The sequence below is a fragment of the Macaca nemestrina genome, chromosome 12 (assembly GCF_043159975.1).
Source record: "Macaca nemestrina isolate mMacNem1 chromosome 12, mMacNem.hap1, whole genome shotgun sequence".
Lineage (NCBI taxonomy): Eukaryota > Metazoa > Chordata > Mammalia > Primates > Cercopithecidae > Macaca > Macaca nemestrina.
In genome coordinates this window covers 122,917,573-122,932,427 of record NC_092136.1, presented here as the reverse complement: position 1 = coordinate 122,932,427, position 14,855 = coordinate 122,917,573, and the positions used below count along the sequence as shown (strand labels likewise).

General features: G+C 44.9%; 1 protein-coding gene across 1 annotated transcript in view; it reads left to right on the top strand.

Annotated features, from left to right (window-relative positions):
• CLM (CXADR like membrane protein) overlaps positions 1–14,855 on the top strand; it is a 124,494-nt gene that overhangs the window by 19,689 nt on the left and 89,950 nt on the right. The gene's annotated exons all lie outside the window — the stretch shown is intronic.

The window sequence follows — 14,855 nt, the reverse complement described above, 5'->3', positions numbered from 1 at the left end:
ATATATGGAACCCACTGAGTTCTGTTCCCAGTTGACAAATGAGACTCATGAGATTGTAGCCTTTGTCAACCAATGCAGTGCCCCAAATAAATAATCGTTGAGCCAAAGTTAAAATACTTCAAACTGTATTTTTGCATAAGAGATAAAGGAAGAGCAAGCTGGGTGTGGTGACTCACACCTGTAGTCCCAAGTACTCGGGAGGTTGAGGAGGGGGGATCTCTTGTTCAGCCCATCAGCCTGGGTGATATAGTGAGACCTCGTGATATTGTTTGGCTCTGTGTCCTCACTCGAATCTCATCTCGATTTGTAATCCCCACCTGTCGAGGGAGGGACCTGTAATCCCCACATGTTGAGGGAGGAAGGTGATTGGATCATGGGGTGGTTCCCCCATGCTGTTCTCATGATAGTGAGTGAGTTCTTGTGAGATTTGTTGGTTTTGTAAGTGTTTAGAAGTTCCCGTTTGCTCTTCTCTCTCTTGCTGCCTTGTGAAGGTGTCTGTTTCCCCTTCCACCATGATTATAAGTTTCCTGAGGCCTCCCCAGCCATGCAGAACTGTCAAACCTTTCTTTATAAATTACCCAGTCTCAGGGAAGTTCCTTATAGCAGTGCGAAAATGGACTAATACACCCCATCTCTTAAAAAAATTTTAATAAGTCAGGCATGGTAGTGCAGGCCTACAGTCCCAGCTACTAGAGAGACAGGGGCAGGAGGATCACTTGATCTCAGGAGTTTGATGCTGCTGCAAACCATGATTGCATCACCATACTGCAGCTGGGGTGGCAGAACGAGATCTTGTCTCTAAAACACGAAGGAAAAGCTACCACTTTTGCAATAGAGAGCCCCTTTCCCCTCTTTCCTTGCCTCCACTTCCAAAGCACAGGCATTAACATTCCACTAGTATGTTTCACAATGAGTACACACCAGATGGCTTTAACCCGGGGAAGGAATGCTGGGTTGAGTAACAGGGCGATGAATTAAATAACCCTTCGCTAACCATTTAAAAAATCCTAAGTGCTTCCTGATTTCTAGATTAAAGAAAATTCATGGGGCCTTAAAAAAGACAGAATATAAAGGACCTTAGGTTGCCGCCTCTAGACAGAAGGGCCTTTAGAAGACGGATAGACCAGCAAGGTCAACCATTGCAAAAGTCTCCCCAGAGACCGGACACATCTTCCAAAGGAGGAAGGAGGCAGCAAGTGGGAGGATCTTTTATTTATTTTTTCAATGCTTAACAAAACAGCCCAAGGAGACCCAATGTCAGGCCTACATGTGAAATATTATATTTTGGGAGATAGTGCTTTAGTGTCCAGACGGAAGAGAAGCTGGATTCAGGATAGGATGTGGCCTAGTCCAGATAATCTTTGCCTATGTCATCCCTTCCCATTAACCATCTTGCTTCCCTGAATAAGAAGGAAGGAAACAATCAGAATTTCCTATTATACATAGTATGCAACAGAAAACTTTTAAACTATTTCCTGTTCCCAAAAAACTGGATGTGGAAGGAGATATGAGGTAGCACAGTGTAGTAGAAGGAGCATGTAATTACGTGTAGGAAGAATTTGCTCTGAAGGACAATGTCTTGGCCTCTATGTAAGGTGGAAAGGTTAAGGTTAAACTTAAGAAGTTTACATTTCTAGGCCTGAAATTTTTATTTTTTGTTTTATTAAAAAAAATATTTTTTGAAACAGGGTCCCACCTGTTGCCCAGGCTGGAATGCAGTGGCGAGATCACAGCTCACTGCTGCCTTGACTTTCCAGACTCAGGTGGTCCCACCTCAGCCACCCAAGTAGCTGAGACTACAGGCATGCACCAACATGCCTGGCTAATTTTTTGGATTTCTTGTAGAGATGAGATTTCACCATGTTGCCCAGGCTGTTCTCAAACTCCTGAGCTCAAGTGATCCACCCACTTTGACCTCCCAAATTGTTGAGATTACAGGTCTGATCCACAGCACCCAGCCCAGGCCTGGAATTATTTTTGATGTGGTGAAGGAGTGGGGCATCCTGGACAGTGCTGTTATTTATCAGCTCTGTGATCTTAGGCAAGTCACTTATTCCTGAGCTTCAGTTTCCTCATCTGCAAAACAAGGACACTAACTCCCATTTTACAGAGGAGGAGGATGAGGCTCTTAGAGGTTAAGAAACGTGGCCAAAGTGACAAACTAGTGTATACCTTATTGCCAAGCCTGTGCTCTTTTCCTTAATCACCCCAACCCTCAAGATGAGATCATATGCATTAAAATGTTTTGCAATGAGCCAGGCACTATGCAGTCATTCCCTTGTGGTTATTACACACAGACTTCCATCTGGCATGTATAAAAAGGAATGTCAGCCCACATCTACATGTGTCCATGAATGCATTCATGTAAGACTGTGCATTACAAATAGAAGTCACTTTATGGTCTGACTGGCATGAGAACACTTTTGCAATAACAGGATAGAACAGGGACTCTCCAAGAAAACCCAGGCTGTGTGCGGGCTCCAGCCATAAAACAGTCTCGTATCATGGGCGATCGCACGAGCTCTCATACCAGCACTGCAGCTGGCACTGGCTTGTTCCCAACAGGTGATCCTACCTACCATCCTGTCCCAGAATCGAGCTCTTTCTAAGAGGTTAAAGCAAACCATATCTGCTTTTACTAATAGTTGTTCTAGAGAAGTCTGGGAAAAGAAGATGTTAACTTTGAGAGTGAAGCTCTGGGTTTGTATCTAAGGGTGCAAGGTGTGACATCTCATGCATCCTGAAAAGGTGTCATGCAAAATGGTGACAAGGAAAATACTATGGCCCTTATAGAAACATCCCTCCAGAAGTGCTCATACATTATTAGTGGGGTGCAGACAGCACAAACCTCTTTAAAAAACATTTAAAAGTCAGCTTCAGGAATTTTAAAACCATTCATAGTCTTGGCCCAATAATTCCATTGTTAGAAATCTATGCTAAGGACATAATAAAATACAATGTGCAAAAATGTTTATTGGCTGGGCATGGTGGCTCACACCTGTAATCCCAGCACTTTGAGAGGCCAAGGCAGGTGGATCACTTGAGCCCAAGAGTTCAAGACCAGCCTGGGCAACATGACTAAACTCGGTCTCTACAAAAAAAATAACAAAAAATTAGCCAGGTATAGTGGCTCACGCCTATAGTGCCAGCTACGTGGGAGGCTGAGATGGGAGGATCACCTGAGCTCAAGAGGTTGAGGCTGCAGTGAGCCAAGATGGTGCCATTGCACTGCAGCCTGGATGACTGAGAGAGGCCCTGTCTAAAAAGAACAAATAAATAAACAATAAAAGTTTATTGCAACATAAACACTGGCACAAACTAAACATCTCAAAATAAGAAAGTGGCTAAGTAGGCTGGGCGCGGTGGCTCAAGCCTGTAATCCCAGCACTTAGGGCGACTGAGGCAGGTGGATCACGAGGTCAGGAGATTGAGACCATCATGGCTAACATGGTGAAATCCCATCTCTACTAAAAATACAAACAGTTAGCCAGGCGTGGTGGTGGGCGTCTATAGTCCCAGCTACTCAGGAGGCTGAGGCAGGAGAATCGCTTGAACCCAGGAGGCACCTGGGAGACAGAATGAGACTCCGTCTCAAACAAAAAAAAAAAAAAGAAAGAAAGTGGCTAAGTAAATTATGATTCATGAATCTATATAATCAAATATAGTACTTCTCATAAAACAGATGACAAAGAAATTTTATGACTTGGATAAATGCTCATGATATAATGTTGAGTAAAAAAAAAAAAATACAGAATTATATATACAGTATAGTAAAATCTCTACAGTGAATATGTCTAAATGCTTAGAAAACAGCCTGGAAGGAAATCTGCACTGAAGTGTTAAGAGCCGACACAGATGATGGTTATTTTCTTCATTATTTTTGTCCTTATTATCCAAGTTTTGTATAACAAGTATGTATAACTTCTATTTTTAAAGTATTACTTTAAACATCTAAATGTCTAAGTGCCACTCGTCCTTAAATGGCTTTCTCTCTTGCTTGAATTAGTACGACAGTCTTCTAACAGGCCGGGCGCGGTGGCTCATGCCTGTAATCCCAGCACTTTGAGAGACCGAGGAGGGTGGATCACTTGAAGCTAGGAGTTCAAGACCAGCCTGGCTTGGCCGGGCGTGGTGGCTCAAGCCTGTAATCCCAGCACTTTGGGAGGCCGAGACGGGTGGATCACGAGGTCAGGAGATCGAGACCATCCTGGCTAACACGGTGAAACCCCATCTCTACTAAAAAATACAAAAAACTAGCCGGGCGAGGTGGCGGGTGCCTGTAGTCCCAGCTACTCGGGAGGCTGAGGCAGGAGAATGGCGTGAACCCAGGAGGCGGAGCTTGCAGTGAGCCAAGATCCGGCCACTGCACTCCAGCCTGGGCGACAGAGCGAGACTCCGTCTCAAAAAAAAAAAAAAAAAAAAAGACCAGCCTGGCCAACAGGGTGAAACCCTGTCTCTACTAAAACACAAAAATTGGCCGGGCATGGTGGCACGCACCTGTTAATCCCAGCTACTCAGAAGGCTGAGACAGGGGAATTGCTTGAACTCAAGAGGTGGAAGTTGCAGTGAGCTAAGATCACACCACTGCACTCCAGCCTAGGTGACAGAGTTAGACTCCGTCTCAAAAAAAAAAAAAAAAAGAACAGAAAAGAAAAGAAAAAAAAAGCTGAGGGAATAGTCTCCCAATTACCCTCCCTTCTCCAGTCCCACCCCCTTTCCAGCCTGCAGTCTCCAAGGTTACCTTCTGTGGACTCTAAGGGACCAGCTAGCCCTTAGCTTAATGCAGACTTTATCTACTTGGTGTCTTTAAACTAGGAGAACCCTTTAGACTCCCTGGCATGACTTGCTGTTCTCCATGCAGGCCAGACCCTTTCAGATCTTCTGGTCTTCATGCATGTCCTTCCCTCTACTTAGAATGACACCCTTTCCCCATTTTTCTCCCTGGGAAATGCTTACTTGGCATTTAAGGCCAAGCTCAGAAGTTAGCCCCTCTGGGAAACCTAGCCCATCAACCGTAAGCAGAGCTGGTTGCTTTTTGCTGTGGTCCCCAGAGACTTTGCTCATACCCTGGTTTTAACAAATACCATAATGTGTTGTGATAAATGTATTCGAATGTCTCCCCACATAAGACCATATGATGATAAGGATGAAGTCTGAGACTCATTGGTCTTGGTATGCCCAGTGCCTGGCACAGAGCCCTTGCCCCGTGATGAACAGATAAAGAAACTGGTTATGAAGCTGAGACCAGGGAGGCAGCAGGGAGTATTAATGCCAGCAAAGAGTCTTTACAGGACAACAACGAGCTGATCGTCATGCCTCACAGCGGCAAGAAAAAGCAGGCTTCATGTGCAACACAGCACTTAAGTCGGCCACAAGGAGGAACTTCCACAGGTTGTTACTGAGGACTAAATTCTGACCTGTTTTCTTCTCTTCCCCAAATTACTACCTAAGGGGCCTGGGGAGTTCGCCCTCCAAACCATGAAGTCTCACCAGAGGGATTTGATTTCACCCTGTATAATGTGGCCTGCTTTCCGGCCTGACTCTGGCACGTCACATAACGAATAAGGAAGGAAATCAAATTAGTTTCACCCTAAATATATTTCCTGGCCATATCCTGAAATTGCCCTGCAAAGCCATCTCTTGGGGTTAAAAGTCTACATTCTATAGAGAATCTCCTTTTCCTCTTCCAGGCCCTTTTCCTGATTGAAGAGAGAATCCACTAAGAGTCTGGCACCTTTTTAAGTCTGATGAGAAATTTACAATCAATTGTCTCTGAAGCGGTACCTGGAGACATTATCTTCATAATAAGAACCTAGGTCTCTACGACCCCTTAACTCAGACACTTCTATTGAGTCTAGGTCTTTAGATAAACTCTTTCAACCAACTCCCAATCAGAAAAATTTTAAATCTACCTATAACTTGGAGGCACTGCCCACAAACTCCCCAACACCCACTTCCCCTGCTTCGAGTTGTCCCACCTTCCTGGACCAAACCAATGTACATCTTAGATGTATCCTAAAATGATAAAACCGAGCTGTCCCCTACCACCTTGAGCACATGTTGTCAGGGTCTCCTGAGAGCTGCGTTATGGGCCATGGTCACTCTTATTTGGTTCAGAACATGTTTCTTCAAACATTTTACAGACTTTGACTCTTTTTATTGACACTATGATTGCAATGCATGAAAAATTGGGGTAAGAGGGATGTCTTAGGAGTGGAATATAAAGCTCCCTATCTAAGAGGGGTTGGACACTGTCCTTCTTGGAGACTGGAAGATGGACAAGATGACCTCAGTCAGACCTAGGCTTCAGTGTCTTGTCCAAGGAAACAGGATGGAAGCTTTCTCCCAGAGCCCACTGTGATTCTGCCATAGGTGTGGGCAGGTTTCCATGTCAGCTGCACTAAAAAACCCAGATCTGCAATTTGAACCTGAGGCCTTGCAGACAAAGAAGACTGTGTGAAGAGTAGACCCAGTTACTTGCAAACCCAGCAGGGCTCTTGGCTCCTCAACGCTCATTAGCATCTTAAGTTCACATAAATATATATGAGGCCTGTGGATTCCTCTGGGAATCCCAGAGGCCCTCAGAGCCAAAGCAAAATCTCTTCCTCTTGGCACCTCCTCCTGGACCGTTGGAGCCCAGCTTCTTTGGGGACCCCAGCTGCCTCCAGGGATTCCCCATCAGGGACCTGACAGCTCATTTTCAGAGTGCCAAAATAGACACTTGGTCCTTTGGGGGACCAGAGCTTTGTTCTGTCCCTCCCTTTCTTACGGTGGTCTTTCATATTCACGGGCCCCTGAAGAGCAGGGTCTCCCCACTACCCTCTCATATGCCCCAATCCTGAGTGAGTGCTTGGATGCAGCCGGAGTAGAGGCTGCATAACCCAAGGAGGGCAGGTGCAAGAGGGTTGAGGAGAATGAGACACAGAATATTTTGTTCTTAAAGGACTCCCAATCTAATGCAATATACAAAATAGAGAAGAACAAAAAGTATACACTTAAGATGCAGCATCCACCTCACATAATCAGCAGCGTGTGAACCTTGTAAATTCCACAGAGATGAGGCAGGACAAGAAAGAGTTGCTGCTGGATCCTATTGCAGAGGACTTCTTGGAGGAGGTGACTTTTGACAAGAAAAGGATGGGGTTTGGAGGGTTCTGACTATTGGTCAGGGTTAGCTGACCCTGTCCTACCCCGCTCCCAGGGGACACTGCAAGGCAATTCAGTGGCAAAGAGAAAAGTAGCCCCAAGGCTTCCTCATTCCCCAAGAATATCCCTGCCTTATTCCCTACTAACTTGCCCAAGCTATCTCAGTTATTTCCAAATCTGGAAGGAACAAAGGGCTTTCGGAGAAACGCCACAAAAAGAAGACAGTGGAATCCAGATGTAGATAGGAAGAGCCAGTGGGGGTGGCTGCCCTAGATGCTGTCTGGCCGAAGCTGGAATGCCGTGGCCCCAGCTCCAGGGTGTGATGCTGCAGCCCTAGCCCTACCCTGGCCATATACATGGACTTCCCTCTGCAACCTGCTTTGTGAAAAAAGCATATGTACCACTTAGTGGACCTGGGGTGGGGGTGGGGGGGGGCAGGCAGTGAATAGAAGTGGAAAGAGGAAATGATGGTGGCAGATGTTCAACCCCAATCATGTTTTTCAGCTCAGATTCTTAGGACGGGATTTCTCCAGTCCTAATCCTTTGTTGACCATGGCAGGCTGGCATCCCTCTGTCAGTTTAAGAACAAGCTTTCAGCTTCTGGAAATATCGTTCATGCTAAGTAGCCTGTCTGTCTGCCTGTCTTTCCTTCCTGGGTTTGATAAGAGAGACTGCACTCTCTCCATTTGCTTCTCAGGAACTCAACAATCCTCCCTCATCCTCACAAGCTTCCTTCTGGACAGGGAAGGAGGCACATTCCCAGCTAGGGAAGAGCTTCCCCTTTCCTTGAGATCTTCAACTTGGAGTCACAGCAGGTGAGATTGGAAGAGTCCTTTGAGGTCTTTAACTTCAACTTCTACCACAAGCCCAGAGTGAGGAGGTGACATATTAAGAGCTGGGGCTATAATCCAGGGTCATTGCTTTGCCAGCAGGGTAAGAGGTAGCATGGAACGGAGGCTTCAGCACAATATCTGTAACCAAACGGGCCCAGCTTCACTAAAAAGACATCTGTCTTTCTAACTGGATGGCGTCAAGCTTTCAAAACCTTGAACAAGTTGAACTTCTCTGAATGTCTGTTTCCTCAGCTTCCCAAAACAAAGGATGATAATAATAATACCTCTTCATAGGGTGATCTATAAGATTATTGATAGTAATTGCTATCACTCATCAAGTACCTACTATGTGCCAAGCACTGTGCTAAACACTATATGTGCCCATTACCCCAAGGTACCTAGTACCATGCCTGGCACTTAGTAATGTTAACTGTAATGATTGATTACTACACTCAGAACACAATGATCCACATTAGCCAAGGACATCTCTCATCTTTGGCGGCAGATTTCTTTTTTTTTTTTAAGTTTTATTTTGTTTCTAATCGACACATAATAATTGTACGTATTTCTGGGGTGCAATGAGATGTTTCGATGCATGTATATGATGGGTAACGATCAAATCAGGGTGATAAGCATTTTCATCACCTCAAACATGTATCGTTTCCTTGTGGTGAGAACATTCAAGATCCTCTCTTCTAACTATTTTGAAATATACAACACACCATTGTCAACCATAGTCACACTCCCATGCAACAGAATGTGAACCATTTCCTCCTATTGGCAGTAGACTTCTGAGATGGTGGAACTCCTATGGCTCCCAGTTTCTGAAAGTCAGGAAGACCTAAAAGCAAGAGAGCAGCTCATGTTCAGGCTGCACCATGTCTTGCTGACCTGTTCTCCCACACCGGGGAGGGGTCACTGGACTTCCAGTCCAAACACGGCCTGCTCTCATCTTGTTTAAACAAGGCCCAGAAGGCAGGCAGGCTGTCTGTGGTTGGGGAGGAAGCTACAAGGCTGTTTGGGATTCCATGCAACAGACTCTGGGCTATTGAAGCTGTCAGGCTGATACACAAGCTCTGTCAGGCTTGTAGTTCTTGGCATTCTGGCTGCTTCCCCCATGGCCATTTATAGTCAATCCCTCTGAAGAGGGTGTAGCCCTGGGGTTTGGCGAAAGAGAGAAAGTTGGAGAAGAGGCACCTGGATGTAGGGATGCCCACAGTAACTACTAGAAAACCTCCCTACATCCAAACACTACCAGTGTCCCAGAACTTGGGCTCGACTGCTCCCCCTTCAGGCCTGCGAGGTAAGAAGCCTTAAGATGCGGAAAGGAGGTTGGAAGGTGGAATGAATGGAAGGACTGTGGCTGCAAATCATGAATTTATAGTGGCATTTTGATGTAGGATGAGTCCATATGGCTATGTAGTAGAGAATTCAGATCTTATGCCCATTGAATTTAAAATTTTTCTCTTGGCCGGGCGCGGTGGCTCACGCCTGTAATCCCAGCACTTTGGGAGGCCGAGGCGGGCGGATCACAAGGTCAGGAGATCGAGACCACGGTGAAACCCGTCTCTACTAAAAATACAAAAAATTAGCCGGGCGCGGTTGTGGGCGCCTGTAGTCCCAGCTACTCGGGAGGCTGAGGCAGGAGAATGGCGTGAACCCGGGAGGCGGAGCTTGCAGTGAGCCGAGATCGCGCCACTGCACTCCAGCCTGGGCCACAGAGCGAGACTCCGTCTCAAAAAAAAAAAAAATAAAAAATAAAATAAAATAAAATAAAATTTTTCTCTTGAAATTTAAGACCGTTTTAAGCATACTGGAAGTAGCAAAACCTCCATAGAACTTGGGAAAATGAAAGATGACTTGACAGTGTTGATGGTCCAATCTGGTTGCTGACTGTGGCAAGTCCAGCCTCTACATCACCTTGCTTCCAATGGTATCTTCCTGGGGAGAGGGCACACTAGGTCTCACTTGTCCTGGGTAGACCCTGTGCTCTCTTAGTCCTTGAGCTGATGAAAGATTAAGGGAGGGTTTGGGAAAGGTCCCTACAGTCTTTGGGCTGGGTACAAAGAAGACTGCTTTTGAAGCTGGCTCGCTGAATTTCTAGCAAGTCAGGAAACTGAAAATAATGATGCTAAAAAGAGGAAAGCTTTTAGTGGCAGGCTATAAGGCCACAGGGAATCAGTACTTTAAGATGGTCACCATGGACACCATGGGCCTTCATGCACCTGCCAGAATGCAGAAAAATAATAAAGTCCTTGTTAACTATGAGAGGAACATCTGGGCATGGAGGGAAGGGATGGTCAGGAACAGGGCTAGAGTATTAATATCATGTGGCAGGTACTAGATACTGGATCGTGGACTTCATATACACTATTTTGTTGTTTTAATGTCATAACTTCATATACACTATTTTGTTGTTTTAATGTCATAATGTCATAATTCATTCTTATGAATGAAACTAAAGTTGTAATAGGTCAAGTAAATTGCTCAAGGTTTTAGATTTACCATATGTTGGAGCTGGGATTCAAACTTCTCCCTACTTTCAGGCTGTTTTTAACAGCCTGTTCATACAGAGGTTAGCTACTTGTTTGGAAACACTCCCTCCTGGGGGATGCCTTGTCGTCAGAGGGCAGCTGACAGAGCAGAAGATGCTATGGTGGATATGAGGATCCTTCCATTAGGCTGGTAAAAACTGGAGAAGTTGTCTGTGGTCTGAAGAGGTGTCTGTTGTAGCCTGTCCCATGCACAATCTAGAATGATACTGTCAAAATCACATTTGTACAGTCCTTTTTCTAGAACTTTGTAGAGATCATGACCCTTCTGTTATGACATCCTTTCTTTCTTGGACATATTTGAATATACTTGATTATGGTATAACATTCTTTTGTTAGTTTCAATTCCAATGATTCTAAGGGCACTTTTACTAACTTTAGGAGTGTATTATCGTGTTTTAAAAACCTATTAGTGCAAACTTCAAACTTATTTATTCATCTAAGTTTTTTTAGCACTTACTTTATTGAGGCTGACACTAGGTTCAGACTGGGAACAGGAAAATGGATAAGCTCATCTCTTCCCATATGAGACGGATGCATAAACAAGGGCAATGCTGTGTGCCAAAGCGTCATGGCGTTTAAAGTGCTATGCAGATAGCTACTCTCACTTGATTGGTTTTTCATTCATTTAAAAAAAAAAAAAAAAATCAAGCCAGGCACAGTGGCTCACATCTGTAATCCCAGCACTTTGGGAGGCCAAGACGGGTGGATCAACTGAGGTCAGGAATTTGAGACCAGCCTGGCCAATGTGACGAAACCCTGTCTCCTACTAAAAATACAAAAACTAGCGAGGCGTGGTGGCACATGCCTGTAATCCCAGCTACTGGGGAGGCTAAGGTGGGAGAATTGCTTGAACCCGGGAGGTGGAAGTTGCAGTGAGCTGAGAGTGGGCCACTGCCCTCCAGCTTGGTGACAGAGCAAGACTTCCTCTCAAAAAATAAAATAAAAATAAAAATAACTAAATCAGTGAGTTCCTACTAATTGTGAGGCCCTATTTTAGGCACCAGGAAATCCAAGGGGAGTCTATGAAGGTAAACAGACAATGAAATAGATAAATTATATGATACAAAGGGGGGTAAATATAACAGATAAGGACAATTTTTGGTAGGCACTTACTATTGATTTTTATAGAAGCCAATTATTTAGTACTTACCCTGGAACAGAGCAAACACTAATAAATAAATGGTAAACCATATTGTTGTTAATATCACTATCATCACTATTGGTGGAAAATAAACAGTTGGTCAATTAACTTGGATTTTTTTTTTATATAAAGCAAAATGTGGGCACTATTGTCATTGCTCCATTTTACAGAGGGAACCTATAGACGATGTGATTAAGTGTCTCCACTGTACAATGATTTGCAGCAAAGATTCAAAATTTAAGCAGAGACACTCTAGCTCCCAACATCTCCCTCTAGCTGTGGGCCTCAGAACCATAAGCTGGTCATTAGTCTGGTCCTCTTGGCCTCCACACAAATTAATTCTGACTCTACCTCTAACCCCTATGATCCAGTCCTTGAAAGATCTGACATTACCTTAGGACCTTCTCCCTCTCCTACCCCCTACACTCAGTAAGTTGCCAGGCCCTAGTGGCCAGTGGTTCTCCCCTTTTACTGAAGGCTCCTGGCAAACTGCAGATTCTGATTCAGTAGGGATCTGGGTGGGGCTCTCGGTTCTACTTTTGTAATAAGCTCCCAGGTGCTGCTGCTGCCGCTGGTCCCCAAAACACATTTTGAGAAGCAAGCCATAGATTACAGCTCCATAGTGTCTCTTTCAACTCTCTCCCTTTCTCTCACTCCTGCCATCTCCAGCTCAGGCCATGCTGACTTCTCCTCTGGAGTCTAGACCAGGCTTCAGCCTCCTGAGTGGTCTCCCTACCTGTAGACTGTCTTTCTGCTCCATGCTACATGTGTCTGCTAAATTAATCTTTCTAAAGTATAACTTTCCCAGGTTACTTCCTTGCTGAAACACCTGCAGTCACTCCTCACTGACTAGCAAACAGGACACAAATTTCTCCGACTGAAGTGAAGACCCTTTAAGATCTAGCCATGTCATTTTCAATGGGAACTCTCAGGATTCCCACTGGTTTATCCTATTCTTTGTCTGCATTGTCTCTTTGCTTAGGGAATTTGTGGACACCCTTCTTTCCTCTGACTCTTCTTCCTGCTTCCAACTGTAGCCCTAATCTCTCCTTCCTTCAGCCCCCAAACCCTCTCCCTTCTTCAAGGTACAGGTACCCACTTTCCCAGCTGGGAATGATCTCTCCTGCCTTGAATCTGCCATGGCTCTTTGCCTAAATATGGTTATTTATGTTAATGTTTTTGTTTTTTGGTTTTCTTCTCTTTTTTTTTTTTTTTTTTTGAGACGGTCTCACTCTGTCACCCAGGCTGGAGTGCAGTGGCATGATCTTGACCCACAGGCAGCTTTTGAGCCTATCGAGCTCAAGTGATCCTCCTGTCTCAGCCCCCCAAGTAGCTGGGACTACAGGCACTTGCCACCCATGCCTGGCTACTTTTTTTTTTTTTTTAGGGGGCAAGGTTTTGTCATATTGCCCAGGCTGGTCTCAAACTTCTGAGCTCAAGCGATCCGCCCACCTTGGCATCCCAAAGTGATGGGATTACAGGTGTGAGCCACCACACCCGGTCGTTTATGTACACTTTTATCTTCCCTTGTGGACTATAAGCTCCTTCATCTCTCTCAGTAAACCCCATAGCACCTCTGACAGTGTCCTGCTCTCAGCAAGCCCTCAATTAATTCATCCCAGGTACCCAAAAGATGTATTTCCCAGTTCCTCTTAATGGGTCTCTGTTCTATTTGCATTATACATGCATTATACATTATACATGTTCCTGTTTTGGATGTGTTTTAACACTATAAACCACCTCAAGTCCTTTTTGGAAACTGGTACGCTATAAATCATAAATAATCAGCTGAAGAGTGGACTCTCAGGAAATGTTTGTGAAATGAATAAATGGATGCTTTCTTTAAAGCTGAGTCGCTGTCTGTTCTTTCCACTATTTCCTGCCTCTGGCCCTTCTCATCTGTCCCTCTGAGAGATCTTCCTGTGGCTCTTTAAAATCCTGCTCAACTCTAAAATGAGCTCTATGTCCTCCAGGAAATTCTCCTTAGACTGAGCTGTTCTGTGGCACTCAGTAGCATTTGGTTTAACATTGTCCACTAAACTGTGAGCTCCTTCATGCTGGGGCCATGTTCTCGGCATCTCTGCATCTTTCCTGTTGCCAGCACAGGGGTTCTCAATCCTGGCTGCACATCAACGTTCTCTGTGCAGCTTTGCAGGTATTCAGGAGCTCAAAGCCTCACATTGTACATGAGGCCTACTGAATCAAGTGCTTCTCCAATTTGAGAGCCAGTGCATCGTTAGCACCTGCAGGGCTTATGAAGACACAGATTGCTGGAATCCACCCCTAGGGTGTTTAGGTCCAAGAGTCTGCATGTGTAATACATAACCAGATAATAGTGATGGTCCAAAATCTACTCTTAGGAGACTGCTGTTCTGAGGGGTGATGCCCAGCCATTCTGTATTTATTTTTGTTTATTTGTTTGTTTATTTATATTTTTTGAGACAGAATCTTGCTCCATTGCCAGGTTGGAATGCTGTGGTGCAATCTTGGCTCACTGCAACCTCTCTCTCCCGGGCTGAAGAAATCCTCCTATCTCAGCCTCCCAAGTAGCTGGGACTGCAGGCACATGCCACCATGCTGGGCTAATTCTTTGTATTTTTTTCTTTTTTTAGAGATGGGGTTTCACCATGCTGCCTAGGCTGGTCTCAAACTCCTAGGCTCAAGTAATCCACCCACTTTGGCCTCCCAAAGTGCTGGGATTACAGGCATGAGCCACCACACACACCTGACCCCATTCTGCATTTAAAGAAAAAAAAAATCAGTGCTTCTCACATGCAGGCTGAACATGACTGGTTTAGTGCATGGTAACGGCTTGATAAATATTTAACAGGTTAAATTATTTGCTCCATCTATCTTAGTTCTACCCTCTCAAATAGATTATAAGTAACTTGTGATTAGAAACCAAGTCTTAAATCACTGATCTTACAAATCTCACTGGGCAGGGCCCAGGGCTAGGCCCAGGGCTGGGTACCTAGTAGGCACCCGGTACACACCTAGTACATACCTTTGGACAAGCAACTGCCTTTCCTGCCCTTTTCCAGTGCTGCTGTCAAAAGAAGGCTAAGGAAATCTGACGCTGCCTGTTTCAGTCAATAAATAGGAAGGCAAGTTTCTTGTCACTTTTTTTTTTTTGAGACAAGTTCTTACTCTGTCACCCAGGCTGGAGTGCAATGGCGTGAT